Source organism: Mustela putorius, unplaced genomic scaffold, assembly GCF_011764305.1.
Source record: "Mustela putorius furo isolate JIRA1106 unplaced genomic scaffold, ASM1176430v1.1 tig00000585_pilon_pilon_pilon, whole genome shotgun sequence".
Classification (NCBI taxonomy): domain Eukaryota; kingdom Metazoa; phylum Chordata; class Mammalia; order Carnivora; family Mustelidae; genus Mustela; species Mustela putorius.
In genome coordinates, this window is record NW_025421424.1 from 9,650,337 (window position 1) to 9,663,257 (window position 12,921).

Below are 12,921 nucleotides of genomic sequence, written 5' to 3' on the forward strand. Positions count from 1 at the left end.
CTTTTTTCTGAGAGAGAGTATCTGGAGGGAGGGGCAGAGGAAAAGGGAGAGAGAGAATCTCAAACAGGCTCTACACCCAGCTTGGAGCCGGATGTGGGTCTCAATCCCACGACTCTGAGACTAGGACCTGAACTAAAATCAAGAGTACTAGGACCTGAGCTAAAATCAGGAGTGGATGCCCAACAACTGAGCCACCCAAGAGCCTCAATCATTATTCCCACTTTAAAGGGAAGAAGTGGAGGCATAAATAAGTTAAATAACATTCCCAAGGTCACAAAGCCATTAAGTAGTAGGCATTTGGATCTGGGATCTCTGGCTTCAGTGCACATGCGCTTACCCCCTTTAGTCAATCACATTCAGTTTCTGCCTTGTCCCCAGCTTCCTGCTTACAATTAGAATGAGGAGGCAATGCATATCCATATGGAACCCCTAAAAAACAATATTAGACAATAACATGTACTCAAATTCTATGTTATGTGTGCACGTTCTTAACTCCTATAGATGTTCACAGAAACAATGGTCAATGGGGACTTTTTCTGTGGGACTTGAAACAGGTCTTGAGAAATGGATTCGAACTGACTAAGTGTGAGAAAAGGGAATGAGGGAGGAATTCCAAAGTGGAGGAGATAGGAACCCAATGTCAGAAGTAGAAATGAGCCTGATACTATATGTTTTAAAAATCCTGGCCCATGAAGAAGGTCTTCCTCAAGATGAGATGGACAATTCAGTTGGAGAGGTATGGAGGAGGCTAAAAGCCAGATAAAGAAATTTAGATATCTAAGTAGAAATTAGGTTTCAGGAATATACCTTTGTAACAGCATACTGGATGGAAGTTATAAAAAAACTCTGAAGGACCTGACATTTTACCCTACCTGAAATCAACAAAGTTAGCCCTTTGTGGGGATGCTGGCAGAAGATACAAGACTTTGGAGTCAGAGACAAAGGACTTTATTATTTGTGGCACGAAAAGCAGCACGAGTTTCAGTTTCACATCCATTCTCCTTGCTCCTTGGGTCCCACAGAGGTGATGCAGAGTGAATGCTCTATTCTCCATGGCATGCTATCACAGCCAAGGAACCCCAAGCCCAAGAAACTCAAATCTTCTGTAGTAGTCTACAAGAGCCTCTGCCTGACTTTTGCCTGGAAGGAAATATTCTCTTTATTAAACTAGACAGTACACAAACCTGTTCTCTGCTCTAGAGGGAGACAGTCTGAAAATAGAGCCATCTGTGCCTCTGCTTGGAAGAGGGGAAGCAACATGAGAAACCTGGGAAAAATTATTTCCTAGCAGAAGTAATCTGAAAAATAGCAATCCAAGTATGAGGTGTTTGGGATAGTTCATGTAAGTTCTACAAGATCAGAGATCTTACCTGTTACTATTGGCTGAATGATGGTGTCCCCTCCCCCCAAAATTATCTGTTGAAGCTCTCATCCCCAGTGGGTTGGTATTTGGAGGTAGAGCTTTGGGGGGAGGTAATTACGTTGTGAAGGTAGAACCCTCCTGAATGGAATTCATGAACTTCCAAGAAGATGATGATCTCTCTTCCATGTGAGGGTACAGAAGGAGGCTAAGTACAAAGCAAGAAGATAGCTCTCAACAGACATTGTATCTGCTGGCACCTTGATCTTGGGCTTCCCAGCCGCCAGAACTGTGAGAGATAAATGTTTATTATTTTAGCCACCTAGTCTGTGGTAATTTGTTAAAGCAGTTCACATTGACTAAGACACCTGTGGTCAGACTTGTTCACTGCACAAGTCCTACAGATAAGTGTGTAACAGGCCTTTAATAAATATTTACTGTCTGGTAAATATTTAGTCTCTAACAATTTTTTAGCATTTGTTATGTGCCAGGCCCAGCACTTACCACTTGACAAGTGTTAACACATAATCCTCATAACAACAGGTACTTTTATAACCCCATGTTACAGATGGGATACACACAGACACACATGTAGAACTGTTCAGCAAAGTTGAAGGATACGGGATCAAGATATAAAAATCAGTTGTATTTCTGTACGCTAGCAATGAGCAATCCAAAACTGAAATTTAAAAAAAATTCCATTTACAATACCATCAGAAAGAATGAAATACTTAGGGATAGATTACTGTTAAGATGGCATCATTTCACTTCAAACCCACTGGTATGGCTAGTACCCAAAAAAAAGCCAAAACCCAGGAAAACGACACAAAATAACAAGTGTTGGTGAGGATCTGAAGACCCCGAAACACTTGCGCACCATTGGTGAAAATGTAAGATGGTGCAGGCCATGGAAAACCATACCATGGCTCTTCAAAAATTAAAAAGAGAATCACCATGTGATCCAGCAATTTCACTTCTAGATATTTACCCCAAAGAACTGAAGGTAGGAACTCAAACAGTTGTTGGTACAAGCACGTTCACAGCAGCACTGTTTACAATAATCTGAAGCAACTCAGGTGTCCATCCCCAGATGGGTAAAAAGGTGTGGCATAGGCATGCAATGGAATATTTTTCAGTCTTAAAAAGTAAGGGAATTCTGATGCAACTTGCAACATGGTCAAACTTTTGGGACATTGTGTTGAGTGAAATAAGCTAGTCACAGAAGGACAACTCTCTTTGATTCCACTTACATGAGGTACCTACAGTAATCAAATTCATGGATACAGAAAGTAGCATGGTGGTTGCCAGGGCTGGGCAGAGAGAGGAAAAGAGAATAACACTCAGTAATTGTGCGTTTCAGTTTTAGAAGATGAAAATAATTCTGCACATGGATAGTGAAGATAGCTATAAACAGTGTGAATTGCAAAATATGGTATGGCCATATAATAGAATATTATTCAGCCTTGTAAAGGAAGTACTGATACATGCTATAACATGGATGAATCTTAAAAACATTATACTAAGTGAAAGAATTCAGATACAAAAGGTCACATATTCTATTATTATGTTTATAGAAATGTCCAGAATGGTCAAATCTATAGAAACAGAATGTAGATTAATAGTTGCTAGGGAATGGGGGAAGGAGGGAATTGAGAAGTATGAAGTTTCTTTTTAGGGAGTTGGAAATGTTCTGGAATTAGATAATGGTGATGTTTGCACAACACAGTGGATATACAGAAAGTTACTACATTGTACAAGTTACTACTCTAAAATTGATAAAGAGTGTCTGGATGGCTCAATTGGTTAAGCATCCAACTCCTGATTCCAGCTCAGGTCATGATCTCAGAGTTGTGAGATCGAGCCCCAAGTCAGGCTCCATGCTGAACATGGAGCCTGCTTAAGATTCTCTCTCTCTCCCTCTCCCTCAGCTCTTCCCCCTTCTCCAAATAATGTATTACACCTAAGTTCACATAGAACTTTAATTCCTTTCTTCCTCTCTTTTTCTTTCTTTTCTCCTCTCTCTCTCTCTTTCTTGTTCATCATAAAAAATAGCCACTAAAACTACATTTAACAGTTGGGTTACCAAAGAACTTAAACTTCTGCTATGGGTATGGTTAGCAAAATTTCTTTAGAAACTTTCTAGATATTATAACCTCTTGGGGGAACCTACCAATAGATTTTTGATTTACGTTTTCCCTTGAATTCCAAATCCTGGTTTTTGTGTTTTCTTTTATCAGGAGAAAACTGAGTTTGTGAAGGGATAGAAATACAGCTACACAGTTACTCACCTGTCATTTCAGAAGGCTGGCTGCAGTTCTCTCCAAGAATAAATCCCAAGAAGTTTCATGGTGAAATAAACAGAAATCTGCAAGTAATATTTTGGTAAGATATTATGGGAATCAATACTGTATTTATTCATGCCTGGTTAGCTCATCTTTATGAGTGGTCCGAGAATTTCCCTAGAGAATTAGGAATTTATAAGGATGCTCTCAGAGCTGCTAAACTCCAGAAAAATTTTTGTTTTTTCTTTCATCTTCTATGGTTACCAAAAGAAATATACATTATAAATTTCAAGTCGAAGAACTGGTCCTGTTGAGGACAGACACGTCTGGTATTGTAAATCTGTGAGTAAGAGAAATTCTCCCTTCACTGCCTACGTCACAGATCAAGGGCATCCACGTGGCTGTGTGGTATGATGTCTGTACTGCTGTAAATCAGATTTCCCCACCCTTAGGTGACTCTTCCAAAACTTCAGTTCTCTCTTCAAACTCTCTACCCAGCCCTCTACTTCCTCTCTTCAACGGCGCCTGCTATTTGGTTAAATGAATAGAAGCCGCCAGGCAACTTCCTCCTGCTTCCGTCTCCCATTCACGTAGTCCTTCTGCCTACGTGGAAGGGAGCCACACAACCACTTCTCCTTTATCTGGCCTCTGCGCATCATCCCCAAGTTCAATGGCTATGTGAAGAAGGGAACACTGGCAGGAACGTAAACCTCTTACATTAAAATTCACATCTTGCTTCTCCTCTACAGTTGTTTCTTTTGAAGGCAGTAGCCATTTTCCTGTCTCTTTCAATCTGGACTCACTGAATTTTTCAACCTCAACCAGACCCAGTTTTATTGCCATCCCTCACAGCTCCTTGAGACACTCCATTTCTGTGTGTAGCTTCTGTGAGGCTCTTTTCCTCTAGGGGTCTTAGATTTTAAGACTCTTTTATGGGTCCCTCTTCCCCTGCCCATCCCCTAGAGGTTGAGTCCCTCAGAGTTCTGCCTTAGCTCATTGCTTTTCTATTGATTTCCCCCTCCTGATTATTTCATTTGTTTATGAGGCTATAGCCATCACGTATGTGTGGATGCCTGCTAAACATCTCTACTTGGAGATCCCGTAGGCACCTCAAATGTGGCACATCCCAGATTGCCTCGCCTACAAATTTATCACTCCTTTTTCAGTTTGCCTGCAACTTATCTGATTTCAGTTCTCGTCTCACTGTACCAATCAGGATTCTGTTAGGGTGCTCATAGACAATTTCAGATCCCCTATATGGACCTTGAGCTAAGAATAAGAATGGAAAGCTCTGAGCTCATCATTTCCTTCTCTAAGTTTTTCAGCACACTTAGAAGCAACCAATCAATCCTATTATAGCTCATATTGTCACTAAAATATCCTACGGCAGCAGACTCTTGTTCACCCAAGCTTTACCTTTTATGGCAGAAGTTGGCAAACTAAGCCTCCCAGACCAAACCTGGCTTGTGCTCTGTCTTTGTAAATAGTTTGATCAGAACACAGTAACACCCATTCATATTCTTACTAATGGCTGCTTTTGAGTTACAACCACAGAGTTGAGCAGCTGTGGCTCACAAAGCCTATTATTTTTACTGTCACTTTCTTTTCAGAAAGGGTTTGCCAACCCCTATTCTATAGGCATTTGATTAAAGGTGACAAAGTCTGACAATCTGTGTAACTGCTTTTGCCACATAGAACTCTAGTGTCCTCTTTACCACTGGAACAGGGACCATTAGTAGTACCTTTAAATCTAATAAAATCAGAGAACGCATTCCAGATAACCCAGAGCCTATTCAGAGAACTCATCCTTCAGGCCTTAGACCCTGAAACCCTGTCCAGCACTAAATTCTCCATCAGAGTTCAATCAGAGAACAAAACCACTCAAGATTTGACCTCATATCATTGTGAGATGTGGTTATATGGTCTCTGTGAAGTCATGTTCTCTGTGCCTGGTGCAGAGCATGAAGTTTGCAAGGCAGGGAGTTAGGAACAGAAGGAGGAGATAAAGTGGGGGAGGAAGAACAGGAATGGGCTAGAAGCCAGGGCCTTGAGCTGAAGGCCCATGAAGATGGACTAGAACCTGTGTCAGTTTCTCATCACCTCCAGCCTCTGCAGGAGGGGCTGGCCTACTTTGCTATGGAGCTAGATACTGACCTGTCCCAGGAGTTGGAAAAGGTGAAGAAGATCCAGGAGGAGGTAGAGCAGCTGCAGGACTGGCTGTGGCCCCACGCCAAGGAGATGAGCCAGTAGATAATTGACAATGAGCATGAGTTCCATCCATGCCTCCTGCTTCTGCACCAACCTTACACGTGTGAAAACATGGCAGCAGCTTCTCTTCTGCTTTCCAACCAGAAACATACAGAGAGTTCTGAGAAATAGTCATTTTAACCAAATTAACAAATTGCAACCACCATAATCACATTCCCAAGTATTCCCAACTTTTTAATTGGATTATTCCAAATTTTGATTAAGTTACTTAAAATTTCCAATTTATATTTTCTGTCTTTCTGTGTATCTCAAACGTATCTAGTCTCAAGTAATGACACCCTCTTCCCTACACTTCTAAAGCTGGGTACCTGGGTTCATTTCTTCCATCCTCACCATTAGTCACTCACCAAAAATGGCTCGTTTTAGGTCCTAAATATATTTCTAATGTGTGTGTTCTTCTTCGGCAGTGACCTAGCACTTCCCTAACCCAGGCTTTCCTCGTCTTTCGGCTTTTTGCTATCACCACCTAGCCAGTCTCCCTGCCTTTGATTTTGTCCTGGTGAAATTCATCCTTCTTTCTATCCTGTCTCAAGCACAAATTGAATTACATCCTCTATTCTCCCATTTACTACTCCAGAGTATTCTACTTGGTAGGAACAGGGGGATCTTGTGCATAGCTACGAGTAACTTGAGTAACTTTCTTGCTTTTCTGTGTTCGAAGGTGGGGTTTTTTTTTTGGGGGGGGGTGGTGATAACATTTAAATAACATAAAACTTGTTATTTTAACCATTTTCCAGTGTACAGTCGTTCAGGAGCATGAAGTATACTTACATTGTTGTGAAACTGTTCCCATCATCCAACCCCAAAATAGTTTTCATCTACCCATGCTGAAACTCTGTACCCATTAGAGACTCCCCAGCTCTTGGCAAGCATCATTCTACTTTCTGTCTATGAATTTCATTATTGACTACCCTAGGTACTTCATAGAAGTGGAATCACGCAGTATTTGTGCTTTTGTTTTGTTTTATTTTTGTGCCTGCCTTACTTCACCCAGCATAATATCCTCAGAGCTTATCCTTGGTGTAGTCTTTGTCAGAATTGCCGTCCTTTTAAAAGCTGAATAATGGGGTGCCTGGGTGGCTCCGTCTTTAATGCTCTGCCTTCAGTTTGGGTCATGATCCCAGGGTCTTGGGTGGGACGCAGCCCGGAGCCGGCAGCAGGCTCCCTAGCTGGGTGGGAAGCCTGCGCCTCCCTCTCCCACTCCCCCTGCTGGTTTTCCCTCTCTTGCTGTGTCTCTTTCTGTCAAATAAATAAATAAAATCCTAAAAAATTATAATAATAAAAGCTGAATAATATTCTGGGGGCCCCTGGGTGGCTCAGTTAGTGAAGGCCATGATCTCAGGGTCCTAAGACAGAGCTCCCACTCCAACCCCCACAACACCCGGTTCCCTGCTCAGCTGGGAGTCTGCCTGAGATTCTTTCTCTCTGCCCCTCCCCTTCTGCCCCTCCCCACCTCCCGCTGGCTGGCGCTCTCTCTAATATAAATAAATAAATGCATAAATAAATAAATAAATGACATTTTTAAAGGCTGAGTAATATTCTGTTGTATGCCTACACCACATTTTGCTTCTCCATTTTTCTGTCAATTGACATCTGCATTGTTTCCATCTTCTGGCTGTTGTGGGTAATGCTGCCATGAACGTGACTGTACTCCTGAGTTTTTTCTTTCAGTTCTTTCAAGTATACCCGAAAGTGGCATCTTTGGATCATACGTTAATTCTATCTTTAATTTGTTGAGTAACTGCCATACTATTCTCCGTACCCTCCCCCCCCCCCCGCCCCCCGTGGGGATTTCTCCCTTCTCCACATCCTCACAACCCTCCTTCATTCATCTGTTTGTTTCAGGAATACCATCCTAATGGATGCAAACCGATACCTCATTGTGGTTTTGATTTGCAATTCCCTACGGAGTAGTGATGTTGAGCATCTTTGTATGGGCTTAATGGCCATTTGTATATCTTCTTTGGAGAAATGACCATTCAATTCAATTTGCCCATTTTTTAAATTGGTTGTTTTTCCATTGTTGGGGATTAGGAGATTATGTATACTATGTATATGTCTCTATCTATCTATCTATCTATCTCTTTATCTATCTATAATTTATTTATTTTTATTTTTTTTAAAGATTTTATTTATTTATTTATTTGACAGAGAGAAATCACAAGTAGATGGAGAGGCAGGCAGAGAGAGAGAGGGAAGCAGGCTCCCTGCTGAGCAGAGAGCCCGATGCGGGACTCGATCCCAGGACCCTGAGATCATGACCTGAGCCGAAGGCAGCGGCTTAACCCACTGAGCCACCCAGGCGTCCCTCTATCTATAATTTATTAACCTCCTATCAGATATATGATTCACAATTATTTTCTCCAGTTCCATGCTTGCCTTTTTACTCTGTTAATAGTGTCCTTTGATGCACAAAAGTTTTAAATTGTTTTTTAAAGTTTTAAATTTTGATCAAGTCCAAGTTACCTATTTTTTCTTTTGTTGCTTGTGCTTTTGATGTCATACCCAAGAAATCACTGCCACATCCAATGTCATGAAGCTTCCCTCTTGTGTTTTCTTCTAAGAGTTTTCCAGTTTTAGCCCTTATGTTTAGATCTTAGATCCATTTTGAGTCAATTTTTGTGTATAGTGCAAGGTAAGTGTAACTTTATGTGTGAATATCCAGTTTTCCCAACACTTTTTATTGAAAAGACTGTCCTTTCCTCATTGAAAGGTCTTCAAACTCTTGTCCAAAATCATTTACCTATATGTGGTTTACTTCTGGGCACTCCATTCAATTCCATTGACCTATATATTTGCCTTTTTTTTTTTAATTTTTATATATATATTTTTATATTTGTCTTTATATTAGGAGCACACTGTTTCAATTATGGTAGCTTTGTAATAGGCTTTGAAATTAGGAAGTGTGATGCCTCTGATGAAGTTCTAGAATATAGGTGAGATTCGGTGGGCTGAGGTCTGGAGCCGATGACCAAGAAAGAATTCTTGAGACTCTTCCATGCAAAATGGTGGTTTATTAAAGCACAGGGACAGGACCCGTGGGGCAGGAAGAGCTGCTGCCCTGGGGGTTGTGTGGGGTGGCAGGTTAGGTACCCTGGAGTTGGGGGGGATGTAAGGAAAAGGGAGATTTCAATAGAACTTTCACATGCTAAAGAGGGCCTACAAAAGAAACAGAGGCCTTGCCACCGCCAAGGTCGTTTTGCCCTCTAGCAAGGTATTAACATTAAGATGGGTGGGAGTCCTAAAGAATGTCACATACGTCCCACCCAGGAGTTGGGTGGGGGAAAGTTGGAGGATGTCAGCTTTTGCTTTGTCCTCAGCCAGCCTCATCACCTCCACCATTTTTTTTTTAATTGCAATTTTTCTTTTTTTTTAAATTAACATATAAAGTATTATTTGCTTCAGGGGTACAGGTCTGTGATTCAGCAGTCTTACACAATTCGCAGCACTCACCGTAGCACATACCCTCCCCAGTGTCCATCACACAGCTACCCGATGCTTCCCACCCCCGCTCTACTGCAGGAACCCTCAGGTTGTTTCCTGAGATTAAGAGTCTCTTATGATTTGTCTCCCTCTCTGATTTTGTGTAGTTTCATATTTTCCTCTCTTCCCCTATGGTCCTCTGCCTTGTTTCTCAAATACCACATATCAGAGAGATCATATGATAATTGTCTTTCTCTGACTGGCTTATTTCGCTCAGCATAATACCCTCTAGTTTCATCCATGTTGTTGCAAATGGCAAGATTTCTCCAGCAGTTTTTTAAGATTGTTTTTGATATTTGGGGCTGTAGTTCCTAGTTTTCTTAAAAATAAGTGAGTATTAATTTCATGATAATAAAACATTAAAAGGCAAGTTTAATAAAATATTATCTACCCAAACAGCTCCCTGCATAAACAAAGAAAAACTCATCGATGCGTCCTCCCCGTGTGCTGGATTCCTTAGCATGCCATTCAAGGTTCTCCACATCTTGTCTTCTATAGATTTACCCTTCCTTGTCTCACCTTTATTCCCACCTTCTACCTTGTGCTTCTTTTGCCTAACTGCTTGCATTTCTTATCATCGTTCATCTCCTTATGCCACTGGACCTTTGCTTACACTGTTCCATCTGCCAAAAGCACCCTTCCTTATTTTTCCTTTAGAAATTAGGTTATATGCCACCTTTTTCAAGAAGCTTTTCCCAAACCCCCATGCTGGGCTAACAACCCTCTCTTCTTAAGTTCCAGTGGTCCCGAGTCTATGTTGCTTGGCTCAGACATTATATATTTTTTAAAAGATTTTATTTATTTAAGGACATTGTGCTTTTTAAAAAGATTTTATTTATTTATTTGAGAGAGAGTGAGAGAAAGCACGGGTGGGGAGAAGGTCAGAGGGAGAAGCAGACTTCCCATGGAGCTGGGAGTCCGATGTGGGACTTGATCCCAGGACTCCGAATCACGACCCGAGCTGAAGGCAGTGGCTTGACCAACTGAGCCACCCAGGTGCCCCAAGACATTATATTATATAGCACTTGCCTATAAGTTCTTCCAGATCAGAGACCAGATCTTCTCCCTTTTCTGTCTAACTTCCAGCGGCTACACAGAATCTTTGGCACACAGATTACATTTGTTAAAGTTAATTCAATAGAACCAAAAGGAATTTTGTTTCTCTAAGGCAAGTGCTTGTTGCTAAGGGTGGGATAGCACTGCTATTGGCAAAGGGAGGCCCAAGTGGGAAAAATTTTCCTGTATTGTTCCTGGGGATCAGGTTCACTGGGATGTAGAATATATAAAATTTTCCTGGGGAATATAAGTATCAGATGAATTCAATATCATAGATTGGGTAAATTCTCCTCTTGCCAAGTCACTATGCAGGGCATCTATTTGAACAAGTATTTACAGTTTAGGTCATTCCAAAGGCTCCCAGGCAAAAATCCAATTCCTCTGTGATGTGGCAGTCCTTTCCTGGAGGAACGCCAGAGGTCCTGGGAACCTTTTTATTCTTCAGGGCCCTGAGATGGAAACATGCTTTCCTCAACCTTAGCTCTTTAATTCTTGAGACTGTTTCCCCAAATGTATTCCAAGGATTGCAGAAGTTGCAATTATTTTGTAGACACTGTGGCTCTAAACCCAAAGGAGAGTCTGTGTGCTTGGCTTCCGGGACTTCAAAGATGAACCAAATGCATTTAAGGCACAGTAGGTAGTAGTGGGCGCCCACTACGTGGGGCCGGATGCCAGGAGGGCCAATTCAGCAGCCACAGCAAGAGACACACGCTTATCAGGAACTCTCTGCTCATGCCCTGCTCAGAACCATTAGTCATACCCAGACATAGCTTGTCCAAGCAATGAACTTGATAAAACGCTTGAACTACACAGTTTGTGTAGCCATGAGAAGGGTGTGGGTGATGAACTTCCCAATGCCAATCCTCCTCCTGTATTTGCTAAACTTGAGAGCAAGGAGTCACTGGGGTACAACATAGTTTTCTGCACGGTATCTTGTCTGTAATATGTAATTGATAAATGATTTCTAATTATTTGAAATCACGTGTCGATATCTTATTCAGAAGAACACACTGTGGTTTTTCAGTGAAATTTCTGTAGTTGTCTGCATGTCATAGGATTTTAATGGCATATCATCCAATGACATCATCCTGATATGCTCAATTTTGTGATGCAACCATTCTTTTAAAAATTGTGAAAATGCCATATGAGCTGACAAGTAGCAAATAAGCAGGCTTTAATTTTAAATGCTTAGGTATTTAGGGGCAGAAAATTAGAAAGAAAATTAGAAGCCCATCTTGTAATAAGGACGTGGCGGGGGTGGGTGGGAATCCCCTTGAAAAAATGAATATTAATTAAAATGGTCCAGCAACAAATGATCACGTCTATTTTGGGTGCCTGGCTGGCTCAGTGGTAGAGCACACAACTCTTGATTTCAGGTTCGTGAGTTCAAGCCCCACCTTAGGCACTGAGTTAAAAAAAAAAAAAAAGATGACATCTATTTTAATCCTGGTTACCATGGTCCCTGTGTGTTTCATGTTGTTAATTATATTGTTTTAATTTTCTTTAAAGTTTACTAATTCCAGATTAGATATGTCTTCTTTGGTCTTGGCAAAGTAGGCTGTTTCCCTCAGAAACAGTCCCTGTATTCCTCAGCATTTCCAAATGACTTCAAACTACCTTCTTTCTAATTCTGTGAAATCACATGTCAAAAAAGGAAGGTTCCTCTTAAAGGAAGGAGAACTCTCTGGTGTCCTAGGACAGCTTGTCCCAGGGACAATTTTCAAAGTGCTGCTTACACTTGGAACCTCTTTGGCCTCAGTGACCAAGGGAAGTTTCCTCTTTAAAGCAACAATGCTTTAAGGAATTTGTTTTTTGTGTCACAAGCGCCATTGACATCCCTGCCTACAATGCTGGAAGGTGAGCTCTGACGTCAGATTACCTTCAAGTGCTCGGCAAGTCTTCCTTGAGAGCCCGCCGAGAACTCAGTGCTGCGCTGGGAGCCATTCATTCATTCCGTGTGGAAATTTACAGAGCCCCTATGCTGGGCTGGACATTGGAACAAAAACCAAAAAGGACGGCTCCTGGGTTTGAACTGCTCAGCGTGCAGGCGAGGAGAGGGCTGAGGTACAGGGACGATCTGAGCGCTCTTGTGTTAGAACTCCTCACCCAAGGTAACCCAAGAAGCCATTACTCTGGCGTTGAGGAAGAGGAAGAGGAACTTGAAGAGAATCCTTGATGCCATCCTTTGAAGGAGGAGGGGCTTTTTACCAGTTAAAGAAGAGTTAGGGGAGAACCATGGGGAAAGGAATTTGGATAGATAAGATGGTTGTGGGAAAAACGTGAAAACCAAGGGGTGGAGTTTGGACCTGAATTGGTGGGTAATGGGAAGCCGTCAACCATGGATTGAGGAGCAGAAGGACAGTGTGACCAGTTGAGCTGCTCAAGGAACATTCCTCAGATGTGACTTGTTGGAGACAAGAGAGGTCGGCCTGGAGGCAGCCAGGTAGCTCTTGCAGATGTTGATCTGTTGGA

General features: G+C 41.8%; 1 protein-coding gene across 4 annotated transcripts in view; it reads left to right on the forward strand.

Moving 5' to 3' along the window:
• Window positions 1-12,921, forward strand: part of TMIGD3 (transmembrane and immunoglobulin domain containing 3) — a 65,176-nt gene that overhangs the window by 5,474 nt on the left and 46,781 nt on the right. For 3 of the 4 annotated variants that reach the window (XM_045081904.1, XM_045081906.1, XM_045081905.1), the window contains exon 2: window positions 3,598-3,742. The exons of the other annotated variant lie outside the window; for it this stretch is intronic. The gene's annotated coding sequence lies outside the window, so the exon portion shown is untranslated. The remainder of the gene's footprint in view (window positions 1-3,597; window positions 3,743-12,921) is intronic. 4 annotated transcript variants of the gene reach the window in all.